The following is a 25,441-nucleotide window of genomic DNA, read 5'->3' on the forward strand; positions in this document are numbered from 1 at the left end:
TATGCCAGTTGTTAAAGAGTCTTTATGTCTTAAAACAATCACCGAGGGCATGGTACCATAAATTCCACAAGTTTATGCTTTCTCAAAGCTACAAACGTAGTGAGTTCGATCACTGTCTATATACAAAGAAGGCTAAGGATGACAGTTGGCTGATCCTTATTTTGTATGTGGATGACATGTTGATTGCTGGCACGTTTCAATATGGAGAAGGGAAAGTCACTGAGTGTTCCATTGCCACCATATGTGAAACTTAGCAAACAAGATTGTCCTGTGTCTGAGGAAGAACAGGCTGAAATGGTAAGATTCCATATGCGTCTGCAGTGGGTAGTTTGATGTATGCAATGATTGCTACTCGCCCAGACATTGCATTTGCAGTGGGAGTAGTAAGTCGATACATGTCAAACCCAGGCAAGAAACATTGGGAGGCAGTGAAAGGAATATTGAGATACCTGAAAGCTACAAAGAGTATGCGTATATGCTATGGGAGTCAGGAGCTAAGTCTAAAGGGTTTTACAGACTCAGATTATGCAGGTGACTTAGACAACCAAAGGTCTACGTCAGGGTATGTCTTTACATTGGCTGGTGGAGCAGTATCATGGCGTTCTAGATTACAAGATTGTGTTACTCAGTCTACTACAGAGGCTGAATATGTTGCAGCATCAGAGGCATGCAAAGAATCAATTTGGCTTAATCGACTAGTAACAGATTTGGGAATCAAAGAAGAGATTCCTGTGTTATATTGTGATAGTCAAAGAGCTATACAATTGGCTCGCAATCCAGTTTATCACTCAAAGACAAAGCATGTGGATGTGAAGTATCATTTCATCAGGGAAATGCTCGAGGATAAGCAACTTCAGCTTGTCAAAGTTCACACCATAGAAAATCCTGCTGATCTACTTACAAAAGGACTTCCCTCAGAGAGCTTTGCGCATTTTCGCAAGCAGATAGGTGTAGGGTAGTACATCACTTCTCTACATCTCTTGTATATTAGCTTGTATAGTAGCTTCTCTCACACTTAAAGTGCCACATTGGACTTTAAGTGGGAGGTTTTTGGGGTATAAAGCCCAATGTGGTCGCCTAGGTAAGTGGGCGGGCCGCCAGGTATGTACACATATTCTTTTTTAAAAACCTAATAAGAACTCACTATGCTCTACACATTACAGTAGAGCGAGTTCACCATATCGTCGTGCTCTTCTTCTCGCACTCTCTCTCACATCGCACTTCCGCTCGTACTCCTTCATGTTGCACTCTGTCTTTGATTGTTGTTTTGGTGAGTACCATTGGTTGGATGTTTGTGGTTCTTTGTGTTATCTTTGGTACTCACTTGTAACATTTAATGGCCTAGTAACTTTGTGTAACGGAAAATAGCATAAACATAGTGAGCATTTCATTAGAATAGATTCCTAATGAGTATAGCAAGAGTGCTTGGATGGAGAGAGCAACAAAAAGCATAACACCTAGTTAGGACGTAGGCATGAACAATACTTCAAAAGAGAGAGAAATTAAGCTATTGACAACAATTGAGGACCGGATTTTCATGGAGCCGGTCCCCCTTCCAAAAGGCTTTGTATTATAGGTTTCCTCCATCAAGGGAGACATTTTACAATACAATACTTTGTGTTACTTCAATAACTTGCTGGTGCAATGAAGATGGAAGCTTCAAGCACCATGCACACACTTATGAAACACAACATCAATTCCCTCACGGTCTCAGACCCAAGACCTCACACACCTTCGAAGATGGTGAGAGCTAGCGGGGTATGAGAGTAGATTGAGAGGACGAAGGAGTAGTCTTATGAGAAAGAAGTATATCTCCTCACATAATCACTCATAATAGCTTAGCATAGCTTAGTAATTAGCATGATAGAGGAGATGAGCATGCATTGAAGCTTGGCTCTTGGTTGGATTTGCATCACAAAGCCAAGGGTTGTTGGTGTATGACTCCCTTCTCACAAGCTTGGAGTAGATGATGACCTTCCTATCAAAGCTTGAGAAGGAGAGAGAGAGAGAGAGAGAGAGAGAGAGAGAGAGAGAGAGAGAGAGAGAGAGAGAGAGAGAGTCTTCTTGCTTGACACATGAGATTGTGTGAGTGTGTGTGTGTGTGTGTGTGTGTGATAATGCCTTGCCAAAATCAGCCCCCCCCCTCTCTCTCTCTCTCTCTCTCAGTCGACCCCTCTTGGATTTTACTCATGCTGGCACCCCATTGGACCCTGCAAAGGTTAGCCAATGATAATTGAGAAGCATAAGTGATAGCCTTTTGACATGTCTCCCCCTTTCCCCTTTTGTGAGAGCTTTAGGTATTTAATTAATGCAATTAAACTCTCATTGGACCCCTTTGTCTTCTGGCCAATAGAAATCAGGCAAGCCATTGGGCTGTTGAATGCTCATTGGACCCCTTGGGAGACTGTCTAATAGTCTTCTAGAGAGCTTAATTTCTATTGGTTCTTTTATCAAGCGTTTTAAAATGAATTAAACTAAATCTATTCTAGCCTAATTCTCATTAGTCCACCTCTATGGCCATCCGATAGGATTTGAATGCATCTTGGGGGCGATTGGCCTAGGGAGTTGACATGTGTTCCTGCTCCCTTTGTGTAAAGGGCTTGCAAGGGTGTGTGTGTGTGTGTTTCTCTCTCATCCCCTACTAAAAGGGCTCGCCCCCATCAAGATAGGGATGTGGGAAGACTTTTGAGTCTTCCCACAAGCATCCAATTTTACCTAGGGTTGGACCATTGGACACAACCTTTGAATTTTGGAACCTTAGCATTTTGGAAGTCTTAATGGGCTGAACCTTAGGGTCTTTAAAGTCCATTGTTGCACATTTCTCTTTTGCAGATGGCCCCCAATTGGATCCCTATTTTTCCTCCTTTGGATCCCTAATGTGGTCGATCTGCTAGCTTAACCAATATTCTAGCTTTTTCTCCCCCTGTACTTCCCCATATTAAATGATCAGTTTAACATGAGAAAATCATTTAGGAGAATTAGATATTAGTTATTGTGACATTACGTCTCTCTTGAAATCATAGTCATCCTCGGCTATGGGGTAGAGAAGATAAAGCCTATTTATTAGTCCTTTTTCTAGCGGGTATAGGATCCCTATCTTACCCTACAACATCATTCTAGAATGGATGACTAATCCATTTGGCGCTTGAGAGCCTAAGCTACCGCAAGCATGTCTGTGCATTAGTCCTATCAATCTTCCATAGTAGAGTGACAAGCTCTACTTGGTGTTTGGGAGACGTCATCTCCGCAAACTTGATCCTAAGCATTCATACTATTTAACACACAATAAAGAAAAAGAGAGTCTTACAAGACAAAAACTTTGTTCATTTTAAACATTTTTACATTTTCTTACTCTAAGGAAACATTGTGAGCATTGACAAGGTTTAGGTTATCCTTTAATTGTATGCCTTGCATCCATCTAGCATCTTCAAAGGATAGTTCTTAAACTTAATAAGATACCATCGGATAATCTTACCACCTCTCACTACCTTGTCTTCATGTCGGAGAATGGACTCGGGCTGCAACACCTCTTCTTGGTCCTCGATCTCCCGTGGTCTTCAATAGTTGGTTCTTGAGGTGGCTCTCCTTTGTAAGGTTTTAATAGGCTCACATGAAAAGCATTGTGTATGAGCCAATGACTGGGAAACTTAAGTTGATAGGCCATCTCATTGATTGGTCTAAGAATCTGGAAGGGACAATAGTACCTTTTTGCTAACTTAGCATAGTACATTTGGTGTCCCGTAGGATTCTTGCCCGTTGTGTGCCTTAATCGAGCCTTGGGAATTTTAAGCAAGACCCAATCATTTTCTTTAAAGGCTTGGGCTCTTTTGTGCTTATCAGCAACATCCTTTTGCCTTTGCTGTGAGATAGAGATAGCATCCTTAATATTTTGGAAAGATTCTTGTAGGTCTCGACTATACTCATCTGTAGCGAAGATCTTCCCGTGTACCTTAAGTAGCAGGGGACTTTTAGATCTTCCCACAATTACCTCAAAGGTGCTTTTCTTGTGGAGGTATGTACAATATTATTGTAAGCATACTCCACTAAGGGTAAGGACTTCTCCCATTGGGACCTTTGATCTACTTCTATTACATAGGCTTTTAGTAGATCAAGAATTGTTAGGTTAGCTATTTCACTTTGGCCATCCGTTTGTGGGTGATAGACCGAAGAGAAATTTAGCCTTGTCCCAAAATTCTCAAAGAGACCTTTCCAGAAATTACTGGTCATTCTAGGATCTCTATCCGACACTATGGACATTGGCAAGCCATGGTACTTGAAGATTTGCAATATGAAGAGGGTTGCCATTTGATGGGCTTTGCTAGTCTTTTTGACAGGTATAAAATGAGCTTGTTTGCTGAACCTGTCTACTATCGTCCATATTCCCGTGTTCCCATGGATAGACTTAGGCAATCCAAAGATAACATCCATGGGATATGCTCTCCCATGGTGAATTAGCGATTGGCAAAGGTTGAAGCAATCCAAGTTGCTTCCCTCTGTCAAACTTTGTCTTTTGGCATACCACACATTTAGAAACATACTCTTGTATGTTTACTTTCATGGTAGGCCAATAGAAAGATGTTTCAATCCCTTTTAGGGTAGATTGAATCCCTCAATGCCCCGCATAAGGAGGAGCATGAGATTCATACATTACTTTCTCACATAGTGAGTTAGTAACGCATAGTCTATTTCCATAGAGAAGATAACCATCTTGTAAAAAAGGCTTTGTTTTATAGGTTTCCCCCATCAAGGGATACATTTTACAATACAATACTTTGTGTTCCTTCAATAACTTGCTGATGCAATGAAGATGGAAGCTTCAAGCACCATGCACACACTTATGAAACACAACATCAATTCCGTCACGGTCTTAGACCCAAGACCTCACACACCTTCGAAGATGGTGAGAACTAGAAGGGTATGAGAGTAGATTGAGAGGAAGGAGTAGTCTTATGAGAAAGAAGTATATATCCTCACATAATCACTCATAATAGCTTAGCATAGCTTAGTAATTAGCATGGTAGAGGAGATGAGCATGCATTGAAGCTTGGCTCTTGGTTGGATTTGCATCACAAAGCCAAGAGTTGTTGGTGTAGGCCTCCCTTCTCACAAGCTTGGAGTAGATGATGAGCTTTCCATTAAAGATTGAGAAGGAGAGAGAGAGAGAGAGAGAGAGAGAGAGAGAGAGAGAGAGAGAGAGAGAGAGAGAGAGAGAGAGAGAGAGAGAGAGAGAGAGAGAGAGAGACTCTTCTTGCTTCACACATGATATTGTGTGATTGTGTGTGATAATGCCTTGCCAAAATCAGCGTCCTCTCTCTCTTGGTCGACCGCTCTTGGATTTGACTCATGGTCGCACCCCATTGAACCCTGCAAAGCTTAGGCAATGATAATTGAGAAGCATAAGTGATAGACTTTTGACGTGTGTCCCCCTTTCCCCCCTTGTGAGTGCTTTAGGTATTTAATTAATGCAATTAAACTCTCATTGGACCCCTTTGTCTTTTGACCAATAGGAATCAAGCAAGCCATTGGGCTGCTGAATGCTCATTGGACCCCTTGGGAGACTATCCAATTCTTCTAGAGAGCTTAATTTCTATTGGTTCTTTTATCAAGTGTTTTAAAATGAATTAAACTAAATGTACTCTAGCGTAGTTCTCATTGGTCCACCTCTATGGCTATCCAATAGGATTGGAATGCATCTTTGGGGAAACTGGCCTAGGGAGTTGACATGTGTCCCCTATTCCCTTTGTGTAAAGGGCTTGCAAGTGTGTGTGTGTGTGTGTGTGTGTGTGTGTGTGTGTGTGTGTTTCTCTCTCATCCCTACTAGGGCTCGCCCCCATCAAGATAGGGATGTGGGAAGACTTTTGAGTCTTCCCACAAGCATCCATTTTACCTAGGGTTGGACCATTGGACACAACCTTTGAATTTAGCATTTTGGAAGTCTTAATGGGCTGAACCTTAGGGTCTTTAAAGTCCATTGTTGCACATTATTCTTTTGCAGATGGTCTCCCCTTTGGATCCCTACTGTGGCCGGTCTGCCAGCTTAACCAATATTTAGCTTTTTCTCCCCTGGTACTTCCCCATATTAAATGATCAGTTTAACATGAGAAAATCATTTAGGAGAATTAGATATTAGTTATTATGACACACTTGTACTTTGTTTTTGGAGACAATGAATGTGATTGTCAAGGTGGTTGCTTTGATCTCCGTTGCTAGGTTGGTCTGGGATTTTGTGGCTTTTTTTTCTGATTTACACTTTATCCATTTATACTTGGGTTGACCTAACACTTGTGAAGCTTGTGGCTTTAGTAACCATATTTGCTTTGGCTTGTCTGCTATGATTGACTTCTTTACCCATACTTGCTTGATTTGTTTTCCACTTGGTGGTTGAACATATATGGGCTAAAATTCTTGCTGTTGGTTGGTTGTAACGAGCTTACATCCCAAATATAATCAGTTTCTTCCAAGGGAGTGACATGAGAGGTTCCATTAAGGTTGAACTTTAAGGTTTCCTCCTGCCAATCTAGAGCTGCTCTGTACGTGCGCATCCATGAGACACCCAAGATGATTGCCTCATTGAGATTTGTATGTGCCGTTGCATGGAATTGGTGGGGTAGTGATGGCCATCTATGTTGATTAGCAGATTGGCTTGAGCTAAGATGAACATCATCCCTTTGTTCTCACTGATTTGAGCTCTATCTAAAGTGGCATCAATTGTGTATTTGAAATCTTTAGGTACATTGAATACTTCATGGCATTGACTCATGCTCTAGTACAACAAAGTGCTTTCTCATTTGATCCATTTTCTAGTCTTATACAAATACGTACATACATACCTCCAAGCCAATCTGGCTCTGTTTGAATTGCTTCGATAGGAGGAGATGGGATTTGTAGTTGTTGAATTTGGTATGTGGTTTGTTGTTTGCTTATGTTTTGTCATTCGATGAATCGTTTCAGCATTTTAATGGTTAATGGTAGATGATATTTCTTTAGTATGTAACCACTAATCCAGCTAGGCATTTTGTCTCCTTCTAATGTTGCAAGTTTTACGGCACCACTGGATGATATGTCACTAATCACAGATGGGTCATTACCTCCTTTTTTCAACTTTTTAAAGTGTTGTTTGAAGGTGTAGACTAATACATAGTTACATTTTTGAAACTCCTTCTTGATCACATGTTGATCATGGAACTTCTTTATGTGCCATTTTTTGCATAGAAGGTAGCAATAGCTAGTATACGCAATTCATCTAGCTTTTCTAGCTAGTTTATTCTTTCAAAGAGTTCATGTCTTGTGCACTCTAGGTCCTTGGGTACTCAAAGTGTAGGAATCAACAATTCCATGGGCAATATGACATTAATTCCAAACACCATCTTGAAAGGTGTTGTTCCTATTGTTGTTTTGTAAGCAACTTGATACGCGCAAAGACCTGAATGTAACTTTTGTTCCTAGTCTACTCTTGATTCGTCAACTATTTTGGTGAGCACTGTGCATATAATTCTTTTTTGCTCTCTGCTTGTCCGTTTGCTTGAGGATGATATGGTGCTGATTTACGATGAATTACCATGAAATCCTTCAACAAGAATTCGTTTAGGAAGTGAGTCCCTCTATCACTCACTATTTCAATTAGTACCCCATATCTTGTAAAGACATTTTCATACAAGAATTGTGATGTTATTCTTGCATCATTTCTTTGCATCACTTTGGATTCTACCAATTCGGTTAGATAATTTGTGGCCACAATGATATATCGAGCATGCGTTCGATATGCACAAGGTGTGATAGGTCCAACAAAGTCAATTTCCCATTTTGTGAGAGCCCTTGCTCCCATCATAAGTCGTAATGGAATTTTGTGATGCTTCATAGGTGCTTTGGTACGTTGGCATTCAACACAATGTTTCACATATTGTTCGGCATCCATGAATAAGGTCGGCCACCAAATTCCTACAAGAAATATTACCTTTGTTGTTTTATCTGTAGAGAAATGTTTGCCTACCTGTTCAACATGAGCTTGCTCAAGGATTGGTATGTATTCCATTTCCGTGGCATATATTTGCAAGTTGTTATCATTTTCTTGCTTGTAGAGGTGGTCCTCAATTATCACATAGATTTATGCTTTAGTCTAAATGGATTTTGTTTGAATTTTACTCAGCCACTATGGCAAGACACCTTTTTCAAGGTAATGCACAATGTACTTAATCCACTTGGGTGCAACTACTACTTTGAATAGTGTTGCATGTTGTATAGGTGCCCGAGCTGCCCAAATGTCACATGAACTGATATAGCCATGAACACTTCATTCGTTGCATATTAGGTCATTACACACCAAGTCTCATCAATCACTAAAACGTTTACATTTTTCCATTGTGAGTTCTTGTTGTTACACATTCCCTTGCTTTCCCTCTCTTACCATGAAGACACATTTTTAAATATTTAAGCAAATACAATAAGTCTTGCATTTCTCAAAGATATTTTTTAGATGCTCTATGTGTTTGTTTCTTAGGAGAGAATGCACGCATAAGTCGTCCATGTAAATTTCTAAGAATTGTCTTAGATACTCTTTAAATGCATAACTCATTAACCTTTGGAATGTGACATGTGCATTGGTCAAGCCAAAAGTGACATCACTCTACAAGAAAATATGCCCCATTCTATTGCAAAGGCCATCTTATGCTGATCCTCTGGCTTTATGGCAAGCTGATTGTAGCCTAAAAAGCCATCAAGAAAGTTGCAAGCTTCCTTGCCTACAACTCTCTCAATCACATGATGAGTAATTAGGAGGGGATAGTTATCTTAAATGGTGGTAGTGTTTACCTTTTTTATATTTACACAAGCTTGCAATTTGTGATTCCTTTTGGGCACTACCACAATTGGTGACACCCAATTTGTGTGTTCAATCTCATGGATAAACTCCACTTCCTTAAGCTTGTCTATCTCCTCTTTGATATTTTTGGCAAATGTTTCATTGTATGTATAGGGACATTGGCTGCGAGGTTTTCCATCACTCTTAAGGGGTATCTTATGTTGGCAAATGCTCAGATCCGTGTCTTTAAGGTCCTTGTATGTCCATGCAAACACATCTCTATATTGTTTAAGAGTAGATTTTAATAGCTAATCTTCCTCCTCAGTGAGGTCTGTGGCAATATATGACAGATTTGGTTCTTCTCCCGGTTCAACCAGGTCAATGTGCTTAGCATTTTTAGGTCCATCATAGGATGTCTTTGATTTCTTAGGTTCTCTCATTGGCTGTTGAACTATGATCCTTCTATCTTGTATCGTGTACTTTTTGTGGTGAAAGGGTGCATCAAATTTGTCAGTGTGAGATCCCTCTTCACTTTCCATTTTTGTGGTCCAAACCTCTTTTAAGGTTTGCTTCAACTTTTGGTATTCACATTTTCGCTCTATTTTGGACATTTTTTATGATGTTTTAGACGTGTCTTTGGGTTTTCCTTTGCTTTGTTTCTTTGGATTATTCTTTGTAGAAGCTGGGTTCATAGGTTTTTGTGTAAATTTATCCCTAACACAATCATTTGCATTCACAAGCATCAGATATTGCAATTATCTCATCAAAAGAGACATATGTTTCTCTTGCATGTTTTCACATTACCTCTCACCGTGACTTGTTTACATATCTCAAGGCTGTCCCTCATGGGAATACATTCACTTGTGCCAACAATGCCTGCGATCAAGGGAGTTGGAAAGATTGTGCTGACTGCTGCAAATGGAAGTTCTATCACACTTGTTGATGCACTTTAAATACCTCAGATAAAAAATAACCTTTTGTCTATATATAACTTGGTCTTGTCGTCAAATTTGTGGATGACATATGTATAATTCATGATCTCTGTTTTGGTGATGAAATTGTTGCATATGATATTTTGTGATGTGGGTTGTATAAGTTCAATTTGTATGACAAGTGCGGGCAAAATTTTGCAAATGCAGATGTGGATTCAAAGGTTATTTTAGATGCAAAACTTTGGCATGCATGTTTTGGGAATCTAATTTTTTCCAGTTTGCTATGTTTGTAGAAATTTGATGTGGTTGCTTCTTTGCCACCTTTTGAAGCACCTATGAAGCATGCTTGTGAAGGCTGTATGTTGGGTAAGATGCAACATTGAAAGTTTCAAAAGGATCCTTTAGTAAGGACTACAAGCAGGTTACAACTTGTGCATAGTGATGTTTGTGGGCCTACACAAACTCTGTACTTAGGAAATTACTTGTACTTTGTGGCTTTCATTCTTGATATGGTTGCTTCTTTTCCGCCTCTTGAAGCACCTGTGAAGCATGTTTGTGAAGGCTATATTTTTCGTAAAATGGAGCATTTAAAGTTTCAAGAGGATGGGTCAGTAAGGGCTACATACAGGTTACAACTTGTGCATAGTGATGTTTGTTGGCCTATGCAAGCTCTGTCCTTAGGAAATTACTTGTAATTTGTGACTTTGATTGATGATACTCCATGCATGCATGGGTGTATCCACTTAAAGCTAAGTCCAAAGTGTTTATGTGCTTCAAGAAAATTTTGGCTATGGCTGAAAATATCTCGTAATGTACTATGGGCACCCTCCATTCAGATCGGGGGGGGGGGGGGAGTATATGTCACATGAGTTTAATGCATTTTTGGCTAGTCATGGGATAAAACACCAATGCATAGTGCCATATACACCTTAAAAAATGGTGTTGCTGAAAGGAAAAATAGGTTGCTTACGGAATGGTCAAGAGTCAAGCTTTGCCACATTTGTTTTGGCTTGAGTCCATCATGTGTGCTACTTATGTACTTAACAAGTGTCCAACAAAAGCTTTTCTGTCTATGACTTCTTATGAAGCATGGCATGATAGGAAGCCATCTATTGATCACATGCACATTTTTGGTTTTTTGGCTTATGATTTGGTGCGACAAACGTCATAGAAAATTGGATGATAAGGCTGTCAAATGCATTTTTGTTGATTATAGTACTGAAAGCAAAGGTTACAGGTTGTATCATCCGCAAACAAAACATATCTTGGTTTCACAGGATGTTGTGTCTGTGGAAGATTTTCTTTAGCCTTTCTTGTCATGTACTAGAGACAATAATGTAAGCTCATAGGACATTTATGACAGTTTGTTACCTCTTTTCAATGGTGGACAGTTTAATGTAAATTCCAATGAGGCAAATGTATAGCGTATGGGGGTTTCAAGAAATGTTACGGATTAGCCAATTTTTGATGTAGATGTACATGATGTACTTGTTGATGTGGAAAGTGAGAATGAGTAGGCTGGAGGTATGCCAAAATGGTTTGTGCATACTTTGCATGATAGTGTAGTGGATGCACCTTGTGCTTTGGCTGTTTCTAGCTTGTGTGATGTAGAGTAACCTTTATCTTTTAATGAAGCGCATAATTCTAAAAATTGGATGGCGGCCATATGCAATCAATATGATGCACTTATAGAAATTACACATGGACTTTATGTGATTTGCCTCCTAGAAAAAATTCCATTAGTACAAAGTAGGTTTACAAGTTGAAACATAAGTGGGATGATGAAATTGATCGCTATGAGGCTCAACTTGTTGCAAAGGGTTATGCATAGTAGAAAGACATAGATTATGAAGATACTATTTCTCCCACTTGTCGCATGACTATATGCATTTTCTATGTGCATTGGCAGCTCATTTTGGATGGGATGTACATCAATTAGACAATGTTATTGCTTTCTTGAATGGTGACATATTTGAGGAAGTTTATGTAATGCAGCCTGGCAATTTTGTCAAGAAAGGGCAAGAGGGCAAAGTATGCAAATGTAAGAAAGCTTTGTATGGGTTGAAGCAGTCTCCGCATGCTTGGTATGAGAAAGCCGACACTCATTTGGTTAAACGAGGCTTTTGTAACAGTCCAATGGAAATCACTTTGAATGTAAAGTGTGAGGGTGATGTACTTCTCATTGTTACATTCTATATGTGGATGATTTGCTGATCACTGGTCCAAATGAGACACATATTGCTAAATTTAAGAGTGATTTGAATGCTACTTTCAAGATGGAAGATTTGGGTTGTTGCATGATTACTTGGGCATACAGTTTAAGCAATGCGATGGTGTTATTTTGCTGCCTTGTGTCAAACAAGCTACATAGAATCATTACTATGTAAGTTTGGACCCTATTATTACTCCCATGGAAAGAAGTTTGAAATTGAGTCTTCATGATGCTGGGGATCCTGTCGTCGATATTACTCTTTACCAAACTGGCGTTGAATGCCTTATTTATGTAAGCAACACGAGGCATGATATTCAGTTTGCAATCTCACATGTCAACAGATTTATGCATAGCCCATGGTCTAAGCATTGGCAGGATGTTAAGAGTATTTTTTGCTACTTGAGTGGCACTTTGAATCTTGGGTTGTTTTATCCCAAGGGGAGATCATTGCCGCCAGATTTACATGCTTTTTTGAACTCAAATTGGCCTGGTTGTTTTGACACACGAGTGTCCATAAGTGGTTTTTGTTTCATTCTTGGCAGTTCATACATATTATGGTTGAGCAATAAGCTACCTACTGTGGCCACTTCTAGTTGTGAGGCTGAGGACATAGCAGTCTTCACAACTACAATTGAGTGTGTAAGGCTCAGACGCCTTATGGCTGATTTGGGTGTTGGACATGACACTAACAACATCATCTACAATGATAGGCAGAGCACATTGACAATTGCAAGGAACCCAATTTTGCGTGCTCGTAGAAAGCACATTGAGGTTCATTATCACTATGTGAGGGAGAGACTCTCAGAGGAGAGATCAACTTGGCTTATGTGCCAGCACAGGGAAACCTTGTAGATCTGTTCACAAAGGCATTACCTCATGATAAGTCAGAAGATTTTCACAAAGCTTTGGGCTTACTCCCCTTTGTGGATTGATCATGCACTCAGGGCATGGAACTTCCCTATACACTATGTGCCAACTCTTGTTCACTGCATCACTCCTAGGGGGGATTTGTTACCATACATATGTGGTAGTGATGTGTGTGAACACACTTAGGACCACCGGGGCATTTTTTCCCTACTAAGAGGGTTTTCCCCCGTGCATTATATATACACCCATCTTTTTTTCCCTCACTAGGAGGTTTTTTCCGCGTGCATTGTATATAAGCCCATCATTTTTTCCCTCACAAGGAGGTTTTTCCCCCTGTGTTGTGTATATATGCCCATCATTCTAGGGCTAACTTATCTTTCATTGGGCACTAAGCAATACTACTCTCTATTGTGCTCCTTGAGCTTTTTCATCTTCTCCAAGATGTGTGTGTTTCCCTGCAACCTATTTCCAACAAAATTTTCGTGTTACTTGCTTATAATGATAACATTTGTGTTTGTAGTATCTCTTTGTGCTCGCTTATGCATGGTTTCTGCTTGATTTAGTAGAGGGTTTTGAACATTGCTTCTGTACATATTTTGGTAAGACTACATTGAGCTATAGGTTGCATATGCGAGCATCAAATTGATGCTTTGATCATGGTTATGCTTGTGTAGTGGTTGATGTGATCCCCCACTTTGGCATCTTTAATATGGTTTATGGTTAAGATTTTGATTGAGACTTTGTTTAGTTCTTAGGGGCTGAGTCTACCTGATCTTTCCTATGATTACATTGCTAGAGCTTGCACAATAGTGTGCATGTATTTAATAGAGCTAGTGGATGTACGATCAAGAGATTCTCTCACCTATTATTATAGTCGATCTACTTATTGACACACTCTCCTTTAAAGGGAGGTTGTTGGGGGTAAAGACGATGTGCCTTATCCCAAGCCGGGCACAATGCTCACCGAAATCCCACTTACCTATTCTTTATAGTATAGAGAATAAGGTGCTCTCACTATTTTGTGAGGTTGGCTCCAACCACACAATAGTCTTATCTTCTCCTTCTCCATTACATACACATACACATGCTCCCGGATCCCCCACTCCATATAGTCATTTGCCTTGTATCCTTGTCGGTTTATAGCCTTGCTCAATTACTATCGTGCTTGTGGTGTTTTCCTTGCTTAGCACCATCCATGTATGAGGCCTTGATCCTTGAAACTTTTTTTTTTTTTTTTTTTTTGCATGCCTCTTATCACCTTACTTGTTGTGCCTTGATATGGGCTTTGCATGGCCATACTTCTTGACTCCAAGATTCTCATCTATGCATGGTTTTACATGGGCTTTGCATGGCCTTGCTCTTTTGCATGATCTCCCTTCTTGAAATCTAAAGCTCTTGCATGGCTTTGCATGCACTATGGCACCATCGATCTTCTTTGCAAAAGCTTTAAAAGGCCAAAATTGCATTTTTTGACCACTTGTTAGTGCATGCAAAATAGCCCAAAATTGGTGCGGAATCTAAGAAAATGGTTTTTTGAAAAGTTAGAGACCAGGATGATTTTGGTAAGTCATGTAAGGTGTTGCGGGAGCGAATCACACCACGTATAAAGTGCATGCAGCACAGTCTAGATCAACATAATGTCAATCGAGGACATAGATGACACGATAGGCACACGATGGAATCTCTTTAGCTTGTCAAGCTGAGACCATCCTACACACACAACACTCTGGAAGGCAAACTACACCACAATCTAGAATCTCACTGCTCTCAACTACACCACCCAAGCCACATACACACAAACGGAAGGAAACACATCAAATCATACCAGAATCGTATGAAACTTAAGGAACACCATCCCCTCACTAGGATACACCTGTCCCAAAGCCTCTACACTCAAAACCCTAGCTCTAAACCCATCTACAAAAAACGCGTATAAAGACAGAGCCGAATTCTAGAAGTGCCCAAAACTGAAATCTATGAGTACCTATGCGTAGCTTATGTCGCTATGATTCTAACTACTACTTGCAAGCAGAAAACAAACATCGTTTGATATACTTACAGTTGCAAATATCTCATAGATGCACGAGCACGTTCACTCCGTTCAACGAGGAATGCTTCACGTTGTCGCGTAGCTCTTTCTGAGGCTGGCGCAATGGTGTTGCCGATTCTTCAATGTGATGAGCGAGCGAGGAGTAGTGCCATGATAAAGCTCATGCTCTCTCTCTTCCTCTCACACAATCGAGTGTAGTTTAAAGTTATGATTATGAAAAAGTCTTTTTACAAAAGTGACCTAGGTACCTTATATACTAAGGCTACCTTAGATTAACCAAAAATAGAGTTTGAGGGGTCAAATGACTTGGTATTTATAATCTGGAAGTGCCATTGCACCCACTTCTGCAACTAGACTACCTACTTATTACAAATGATGTTTATAACCATAATCCTTAGCATTCCATAACTCTCAGAGAATAAGGTTTTTTTCAGTTATGTCATGTTGTTGAAACACGGTCAACACTTCCCCCCTCCAAATTCATGTCGTCCCTGATAAGACCTGGTGGTCAATGTCGGTGCGGTCTTTGTTGCCGTTTTGTTGATGTAAAGAAAGTATAGGATGTAGCCTTTGCATGAGCTCGTCTTGTTCATCCAATCCGATGTACATAGTCTTCACATGATTCATGAAAATCATAATTGATGACAAACATTTACCAATTTTTTGTCTTTCTCATTTTCAGAAACAACTTCTACACTCTGTAGAATTGAGTGACTTTCAGATATTGTGAGCCAATAACAACTTTGTAAGGTTTGTGTAGAAATCGTATGGCTAAACCTTCAACTTCATTAGGCCAAGTTGCAATCCAATGCAAAGTCTCTCTGCCACGTCGAATCTGGGAGATAATTTTTTTGATTTGAGGTTCAAAACCCATGTCTAGCATTTGATCTGTCTCAGAAAGGACAAGATATGTAACCCCGCAAAGGTTTGTTTGAGTACCATTTTTGTTTGCTCTTCTTTGTTGGTGACTCCTTTCTTCCTACATCAAGGGGATCAAAGTCGCATTTGCCACTGTTAGCTTTTGTGTGTTTTGTAAATCATTATACTTTGTGTGTTTTGATACATGACTTCATTAAAGCCCGATAAACCCCTGTTAATTCCCCAAGTTAGTAGCTTGCATCAAAAGGGCTTTATCTGACATCATTCGTGATAAATGACTATCTATGAGCGATCATCATACATTTGTCCCCAAAACTCATATACATGATCTACATGGTATGTAGATGTCTATCATGGCTTCAAATTTGAAAAAATTGCAGCTTTGGCTAGGGTTTAATCTCTTTTTTTTTTTTTGGTGAACCCTTAGCGTGTATTCTCTATTCATAGCCTCCTGACAAAGTTTGGCTTGATTTGGACATTACCCATTGTGCGTATGGATTTTTGAGACATGCTTCTAAAGTGTCATCATTTTCTTGGACCTTCTTTGCTTTGTACGGCTTAACATCTCTTCAGTTTTTTCTTCTGGATTATGGATTAAAAAACAAAAATCTCAAGAAAATCTCAAAAAACAACTAAAGAAAACCAAAAATCAACTCAACAAAGCGAAAAATCATTCTAATAGAATTCTAAATGCTATGTACATTGTATACATGTCCCGAGGGGCTCATATAATGCTTTTGTCCCCGTACTCATCTTGTAATGCTACTATGAGGGCATACACTCTGAATTTTGTCGAAAAATGTCACAACCAAATCCAAAAATTCAATACAACTCACAAAACATTTCCCTCTAATGTTCATATATTAGGTCTACATTTAAAATGCCTCCCCCCCCCCCCCCCCCCCCCCTCCCCCCCCCCCCTATTTGGAGTCCTCCTTGATGACAAGGTACCGCCAAGGGTAGGTGTTGTGCTTGGGCAATAAAAAATTGTGCCTATGTAGGCCTTGTAATGTAGCCCTATTATGCATACACAATCAATGCATGGAAAAGATTTATGATGTACAAGATGTGGGTATAAGAAATTTGCTTATTGGCATTTGTTGGTGAGGCTTCCCATTCTAAGCAATGTGATCATCTTTGAAGCTCATGTGCCATTTTGCTTGATTGAAGGTTGTAGAGATTTTTGAAGGCTAACTTATCTATTTGATGCTTCTTTGGGATCCATTTTAGCCTTGTAGTTGGTTGTCGTATTTGGATTTCATCCTTAGAGTGGGTTCTCTTCTAACTGTACTATAACCATAGGAGGAATTGAAAGAATTCAAGCGGCGGTGCAGTAAGGCATTTTCCCACAATAGCCCACATGTTTGGTCATATTCTGAGCAAATCGGCTAACGCTATCATATAGTCAACTGGTGTTGACAAAATGTCTATCAGCCCTTCTAAATCTATGACCTTGCTAGGAGACAGTCTTTGTGAAGGGACTGCAATAAAATTTGACTTGGCCTTGTACTGTGTCGTATAAGATGGTAGCGTTCTTAGCAAATAGGGTTGACTATCCATAGATTGTATAGATCCTTTGTCTCCCCAATACGATTCCACTTCTAGATTCATTTGAGATCTAGCCTCAAATTTCTCTATTGGTGGAAGAGATACTCCTCTTCCATCGTGCGTTTGGTTTACTCGTCTGCTTATCTCGTTCGCTTCATTGGCCTCTCTGACTTGTTTACACAGTACGTCAAGACCATCTATTTCTTTAGAGCTATCAGGTATAGCTATGTGAAATCCCTTGAAAGAGTTATCCGTGGTATTCAACACTATCCTTGCCCATTCTGATGCTGGTTCCTTGAGCTTTGGTCCATGCTCGTGAATGGAATCTAGCTCTTTTTGTTCCTGGTTTGGTGGGATTATTGGTGTAGGTGGGACAGGGATCACACCCTCAGGTTTTCCAACTTGTGGTTCTAGTAAATCTTGGGTTGTGTGAATCATTTACTTGCACATTTCCAGTATGCCCTTTTCTAGTTCCGCATATGGCTATGTCATCCACCTATGTTCTTGGGTTTGGTTGTTTTTGAGCCGTGTTTCATAGGCTTTTAGGAGGGCATCTAATGGCTCATTAACCTTTTCAACCAATACCAATCCTCCTGAGCTAGCACTTCTCAATTTCTCATATGTGGATGGTTCGTCTGGAGCTTGAGTCGCCTCTGTAAGAGAAGGTGCAACCATTTACTCATGTTGTCTTATCTTCTCTTTAGCTTGGGTAAGCTTCTCAGCCAGGGATTTTTGCTCTCATTATCTACGTGCTTTCATCCTAGCCTTTCTAGCTTTCCAACCATTCTATTTGCTCTTAGTTTTTTGACTAGGTGTGTCGGTCTTTGGTTCACCCATCTCTAGACTCAACTCAATTTTTGTTTTCTCTATCTCTGGGTTCTCATCAGCTTCCTTTTGAGCTTGAGCTCTTGTAACTACCTGAACTGGTACGATGTTTTCATTTCTGAGCTACCCGGTAGCTGAACAATTCTTGAGACATTCATTGCGACCTTTATGACTCGGTTTGGATTTTTTGGACAGTCAGGGATCAAGTGAATGACACCACAGTCAAGACAATAGGCGTTTACTTGTGTGATCTCCATCTGAGGACATTGTTTGACCAAGTGGTTGCCATGGCTTTTGTGACAATCTATCTCCGGGTGAGAAGCTTCTTCTTGCAATTCCTCTTGGCTATAAATAGGCTCTGACCTAGCTAAGCCTCTATTCACAATGAACCGCAATGTCCTTTCATCCATCTTATACCTTCTTTCTTTAGGTCGAAACACAGGAGATGGAGGTTGTATCGGCCTCACCATTCCATGTGTTTCTCTTATCTTCTGGCGCTTTGAAGGGGCAGTACCCGCTTTGGTTGTTATAACACACTGTAGCTAGTACTAGCACTTGTTTGTTAGATTCTTCTATCATCTGCGTGTATCTCATGTCTATAGGAATTCTAGAACCTGGGAGAAGAGGTTGTTGTCCTAAGACAGGCTGTGTCCTTGGAACTCCTACTAGACCTATTGCATTTTACATAGCGTATCCGGGTGGAGGAGGTGCTACTGTAATAGGTTGTATATACCTCTCCTTAGCATATTCCATGCCATAGTAACACTCTTCTCTCAAATGGTTTGTCCATTTTCTCTCAATTTCGCACCACTTAAGCTCCCTTGGATCATAATTTACAAGAGGAGTTAACCTCTTGACCATTTCCTTGATAAATGTTTCTTGATCGATGGGTGCCGCTGGTTTTGCACTGGACTCACTCATCTGTGAATCACTGTGTTGAGAGGATGTATCGTCCTCTTGACGCTTACAATTGTTTTCTTTATATTTTTCACAGTTATCCACCAAATAAAGAGCTTCTTTGATCAATTCGTTTAATGCCATGCTCCTTATAATATGAAAATCCTTCTGAAGACTCGCATGTCTCATTCCCTGGATAAAAATCATCATTAACCGTGCTTGCGTAGGTAGTACAACTCTCGAACAGAACTCGACATGTCTTTTGAGCCGTAATGCCACTTTGCGTACCAATTCAGTCTCTTTTTGTTTAAATATGTGAATTTGTGAGACCCTATTGTGAGCTATACCTTTCTGCGAGAATTCTTTGATGAATTCCTCAAACAACTCATGGAGAGTCTCAAAGTCCCGTCTTTCCACTGAATCAAAACATGTACCTGCATCATCTTCCAGAGTCAATCCAAATCCTGCAAACTGTGTTGCAAAATCAAAAACTTCCTTTGCTCTAATTAATCTTCTAAAAGCCGCTACGTGATCTCTCGGATCTTTATCTCTGACGTAGTTCCTGTTTATCCATTTCTGGATCTGGGATGGTCTAACTTGCCGATTGTCTATAAGTCTAACCATAGACTCTCCCAATCCTTCTCTCGCTTCATGCCTTCTACTATGCTTGGGTTCTTCTTCAAAGGGATTGGTCGTTCTCTTGGAAATTGGTCCATTAGAGAGATTCCCTTGAGGAGGCATGCCTACCATCTCTGTGATCAATTAATCTCTCGTTATCGCTCTAGAGGGAAATCTAGGTGGCTCCCTCTTTGGAATTCTCGAAGGAGTTCTTGCATTTGGTGGAGATGTCTGTGGTTCTTCATTGACCAAATATCCACCTCTTTCTAGTGCAGTCTGTGGATTTGTGCTTTCTACAGATATGTTTTCTTGTCCATACTTGTCAACAACTATAGATTTCCATTGATAGTCGACTCCGTATGTATAGACATATAAGAGCTTGTAATCTGTCAGCTCTTCTGGGTAGGGCTCTGAGCACCTATATAGGTTGACCTCACTGCCATCAACGTATCTATATAGTTCTTCACTCTCATGATTTGTTATCCAAACTCTTTCAACAATCTTGGTATTTATCAATTGCAAGTTTGGAAGATCCATTGTGGGGGGATGCTCCTCTATCACTGGGATTTAGAAGCTTGTATGAGTTGAGTTTGACTCTAAAGAGAACATGATCTCTGGGCTTAACAGATGTAGCTTGATGTAAGTAGACTTAGTCCATTGTGTTCAAGTGCTTTGGTTAGGGAAAAATCAAAACTATGTCCAAAACCTTGACCGTTTTCTCACAATTCTCTCAAATTGTCAGTTTTAGACACCACTAACTTCCAGATGCATTTTGAGGCCTTAAACGATGTTTTTTCGGGCGCTGACCAACAATGAATTAACTCGTAAGGGTCTTTGATTATTATTCAGGGTGGACACTGAAACTCGTAGAGCTACTCTGAAGTTTTGTTTTGATAAAAAAAAGTTTTTGAATCTCGGAAGCTCAAGTTATGGCAAAAACAGTTTTTTTCTGACTCAACCTATGCTTGGAGACTTTATACGCGTATAATGTCTCCTGACTCAGATTTGCTCCAAACTTAAACTGTAGACTCCCCTTGGTGTCTTCTACCCATTGCAAGTCCGAGTTTGTGATTCTGACCTTTATTTTGACACTTGAGACTTTATACGCGTATAAAGTCTTTTGTGACAAAATGAGGTGACTTTTATCCCAGTGATTCCTTACCACTCAAGCAACTCTCAACAACTTTCAAAATTCAATTTTGATATTTTTTGGACAAGTTATGATCAATACAAGCATAAATCTGTCCAAATCTATCTTTTGGCCTTTACAAGCTCAAATGAGCTCCAAATGCAATGAAATTTTGGCTAGGGACTTCTTTTATGCTCTAGGACACTGAGGTATGCCAAATGATTGTTTTGACCCAGATCTGGCCTATGAGACATCATACGTGTATGATGTCTATTGGCTTCAAAGCTCACTTAGATTTTTACCCAAGGTTCTCCTTGAGGCATACAACAAGAATATGTGATCACAACAAATTTTGGATGTCAAAATTGCTCAAAATCACCACTTTTTCACCTTTACCTTCTTGTATCTGCAAAAATCTCTCTAATTGCAAAAGTATGTGTCCAAATGCGATGAACTTTTGCAAGCAAGCTTATCACATCATTTCCCAACCCCCTGTGTGGTGAAAATTGAAATTTGACTTTTAGATCTTGGCATGAGACATTATACGTAAAATGTCTATGTGCTCAGATTTTGACAAAATTTGGTCTGTGAGCTTGTCTTGTGGTGCTTAACACCCTGGTACGTTCAGATCTCAATTTTGGTCTCTAAAAGTGTCCTTTAGAAGTCATACACGTATGATGTCTAACTGGTCAGAATGAAGTGAGTTTTACTGCAGAGGTTCTTCACTACACTGGCAACTCACAGCAAGTTTCAAAATTGAATTTCAACACTTTTTGTGCAAGATATGGCCAATACAAGCATTCACTTGCCTAAATGTATCTTGTGGTCTTTACAAGCCCAAATATGCTTCAAATTTGACAAAATTTGACCCATATGCTTCTTAAACGCTGTAGATGACAAAGGTGCACTCAATTGTAACTTTTGATCTCAGATCCGGCCTCTAAGACATCATGATGTCCAGGTGGTCAAAATTCAGTTCTGTTTCTACCAGAGATGCCCCTTGGTATGTAGAACAAAAATATGTGCTCACAACAAATTTTGGATGTCAAAAATGCACAAAATCATCACTTTTGACAAGGAAATCCCTTGAAAGAGTAAAATCCCCCCAGTTTTCAATATATAAGTCCAAATGATATGAAATTTGGTGTTTGTGTTCAACACAACATGCAAAAGATGGGTATAATGTCAAAAATTCATTTTGGTTGCTAGAATCACTCTTTAGACATCATACACGTATGATGTCTGCTGATGAATTTTTGAACAAAATTCATTCACAAGCATCCCCAAATCTCAAGAACTGGTTATCGAGCACTTCTACCAATTTTCATGCAAAAATGTGCTAAAAATCTCAAGTTTCTCTTTTTCTTGTTTCGACATTCCGTTTTTTGTCTTTTGGGTGTCCAGAGTTGGTCAAAACTCTAGTTTCAATGTGTACTAAGAGTAAAACCCCCCTTCTAAACACTCCGATGCAATAAAATTTTTCAAATTTGGTCTCCAGATGCCTCTTGAGACACTATACATGTATAATGTCCAAATTTACAAAATTTCAGATGTTCTTCACATAATTCTTGCACATGTCCTCTTATATACACATCACCAATCAACCATGCAAAAATGTCTAACATAACTCTTTTTATTGCATTTTTTCCTCAAAAGCATACTTTTCAGAGATCATGAATGTAAACGAGGACTTTAACAAATAAATCAATGATGAATAGCTCCATATAAAAAACAAATAAAGCTATTCCTACAAATCATATGGGTTTTGCATCTATGAGTAGAAAAACGCTTCAATGCCACACACGGACTAGCAAACGCTTTTATCACCTCACAAATCACTCGACCACCAAGAACTACTCTAATCTACAAATCCTAACAAAATCTACCTAGTCGCGGACCCTCGACAAGACACACGCTTCCTGGCTATCCACTTGATCGCAGAATAACCTCTTCTGGATCCACTTTAAGAAAAATGCTTTCTTTAGCCCAAAGTAAAGCAAGCAACCATCACACAAGTGTTAGTAGGAATATATACCTAAGTCCTTGTATCCTCGACAGCAAGCAACCATCACACGAGTGGTAGTAGGAATATCTACCTAAGTCCTTGTATCCTCGGCAATAGCACCAATGTTGCAGGAGCGAATCACACCACCTAGTGCATGCAACACCACCTAGATCAACATAATGTTCGAGGACACAAATGACGTGATAGGCACACAGAGGGAATCTCTTTAGCTTGTCAGGCTGAGACCATCCTACACATACAACACTCTGGAAGGCCACCAAACCACAATCTAGAATCTCATTGCTCTCACAACACCCAAGCCACATACACACAAATGGAAGGAAACCCATCAAATCATACCAGAATCATATGAAACTTAAGGAACACCATCCCCTCACTAGGATACACCTATCCCAAAGCCTCTATACTCAAATCCCTAGCTTTAAACCCATCTGCAAAAAATGCGTATAAAGATAGAGCCGAATTCTAGAAGTTCCCGGAACTGAAATCTATGAGTACCTATGTGTAGCTTATGTCGCTACGATTCTAACGACTACTTGCAAGCAGAAAACAGGCATCGTTTGATATACTTACAGGCGCAAATAGCTCGTAGATGTGCGAACGCGTTCGCTCTGTTCCATGAGAAATGCTAAGCGTTGTCACGTAGCTCTTTCCGAGGCTAGTGCAATGGTGTTGTCGGTTCTCCAATGTGATGAGAGAGCGGGGAGTAGCACCAGGATGAAGCTCACGCTCTCTCTTCCTCTCACACACACAGTCGATGACAATTTAAAAACTATGATTATGAAAAAGTCTTTTTACAAAAGTGACCTAGGTACCTTATATACTAAGGCTACTTTAGCTTAACCAAAAATAGAGTTTGAGGGGTCAAATGGCTTGGTATTTACAATTTGGAAGTGCCATGGTACCCCAACTTCTGCAACTAGACTACCTACTTATTAAAATGATGTTTATAACCATAATCCTCATCATTTCATAACTCTCAGAGAATAAGGATTTGTTGAGTTATGTCGTGTTGTTGACCCACGATCAACATAAGGTAAAGCCCATCTTCATAATGTGTGCAAGTCCTCTTACACCTTGACATCCATATGTAACAAAGCCACAAACCCTATGCATGTGATGACACTTAGAAGCCCGTGTGTTAACCTGTGTGTCAAGAAGCTATACCACCCTGCATGCCTATGTATGACGTTGTTTGTATATGATTTTCAATCAAGTAATTCAAGCATCATTTTCATTATGAATGCATCACTTTTATTACGCCATAGCCTTACAAGTCAACATAGCAAAATATTTAGAATCAACTTCTATATATAGATAGTTTAAAAATAGAAAACAAATGATTCAAAATCTTGAGAGGATCTGTAGTATAGAGAGAGACCTCTCCTCCTTCCTCTCCTATACCACTGGGAGGAGAAGGGGACTATGCACTTCCAAAACCCATAAAAGTTAGAAAGATACAAGCTTTTATAGGTGAATTTGGCTATTACCAAAGGTTTATCTATATGTATGTAGTCATTGCAAAACCTCTCTATGATCTCATCAAAAAGTTTGAGCGGATGAAAGAAAACAAAAAATCGTTTGAACAATTGAAGTAGAGATTAATTTCTACCCCACTTTTAAAAATTCCTAATTGGAACAAGATCCTCCATGTCCACGTAGATGCATTAGGATATGCAATTGGATGCATCTTAGCACAACTTGGACATAACAATATGGATTTCCCAATTTATTACTCCAACAGACAACTCAATAGTGCAAAGCATAATTACATAACCACAAAAAGAGAAGGATTGGGAATGATCTATGCTATCAAAAAGTTTAGACATTACCTTCTCGAAAACAAATTTGTATTTTTTGCGAAAAACCAAGCACTATTGTACTTAGTGAACAAACCATGCAATATTGGCCATATCGTTTGATGGTTTATTATATTGCTAGAGTCTGATTTTATTGTAGTGGTAAAAAAATGGACTGCTCATTAGAGGGTGGACCATTTGTTTCATGGGGAAGCACCTCTCGAAGTTGACGATGATATGCCATATTCGTATCTTTTCAATATACAGATGGTACCGAAGTGGAGCGAGCATGTAATGTCATTTCTCACCATTGGTTATCTAAGATTAAAAATCAACCATTAGTCATTGAGCAAGCACGCTTGCTTATGCTAATAGCAGGACAACTATATAAGCATAAAAAGGATCCTACAAAAGCTTTACAGTCTATGACTCCTTATAAAGCATGGCATGATAGGAAGCTACCTATTGATCACATGCACATTTTTGGTTGTTTGGCTTTATGCTTTGGTGCCACAAACACATCCTAGAAAATTGGATGATAAGGATGTTAAATGCATTTTTGTTGGTTAAAGTACTGAAAGCAAACATTACAGGTTGTACCCTCCACAAAGAAAACATATCTTGGTTTCACAAGATGTTGTGTTTGTGGAAGATTCTTTTCAGCCCTTGTTGTCATGTATTAGAGATAGTAATGCAAGCTCACAAGACAATTATAACAGTTTGTTGCCTCTTTTAAGTGGTGGAAAATTGAATGTAAATTCCAATGAGGCAAATGTACAACCTATTGGGGTTTCAAAAAATGCTGCGGATCAGCCTATTACTGATGCATATGTACATGATGTACTTGACGTGGAAAGGGCTG

Source organism: Adiantum capillus-veneris, chromosome 8 (assembly GCF_014529385.1).
Source record: "Adiantum capillus-veneris isolate H3 chromosome 8, ASM1452938v2, whole genome shotgun sequence".
NCBI classification, from domain to species: Eukaryota; Viridiplantae; Streptophyta; class Polypodiopsida; order Polypodiales; family Pteridaceae; genus Adiantum; species Adiantum capillus-veneris.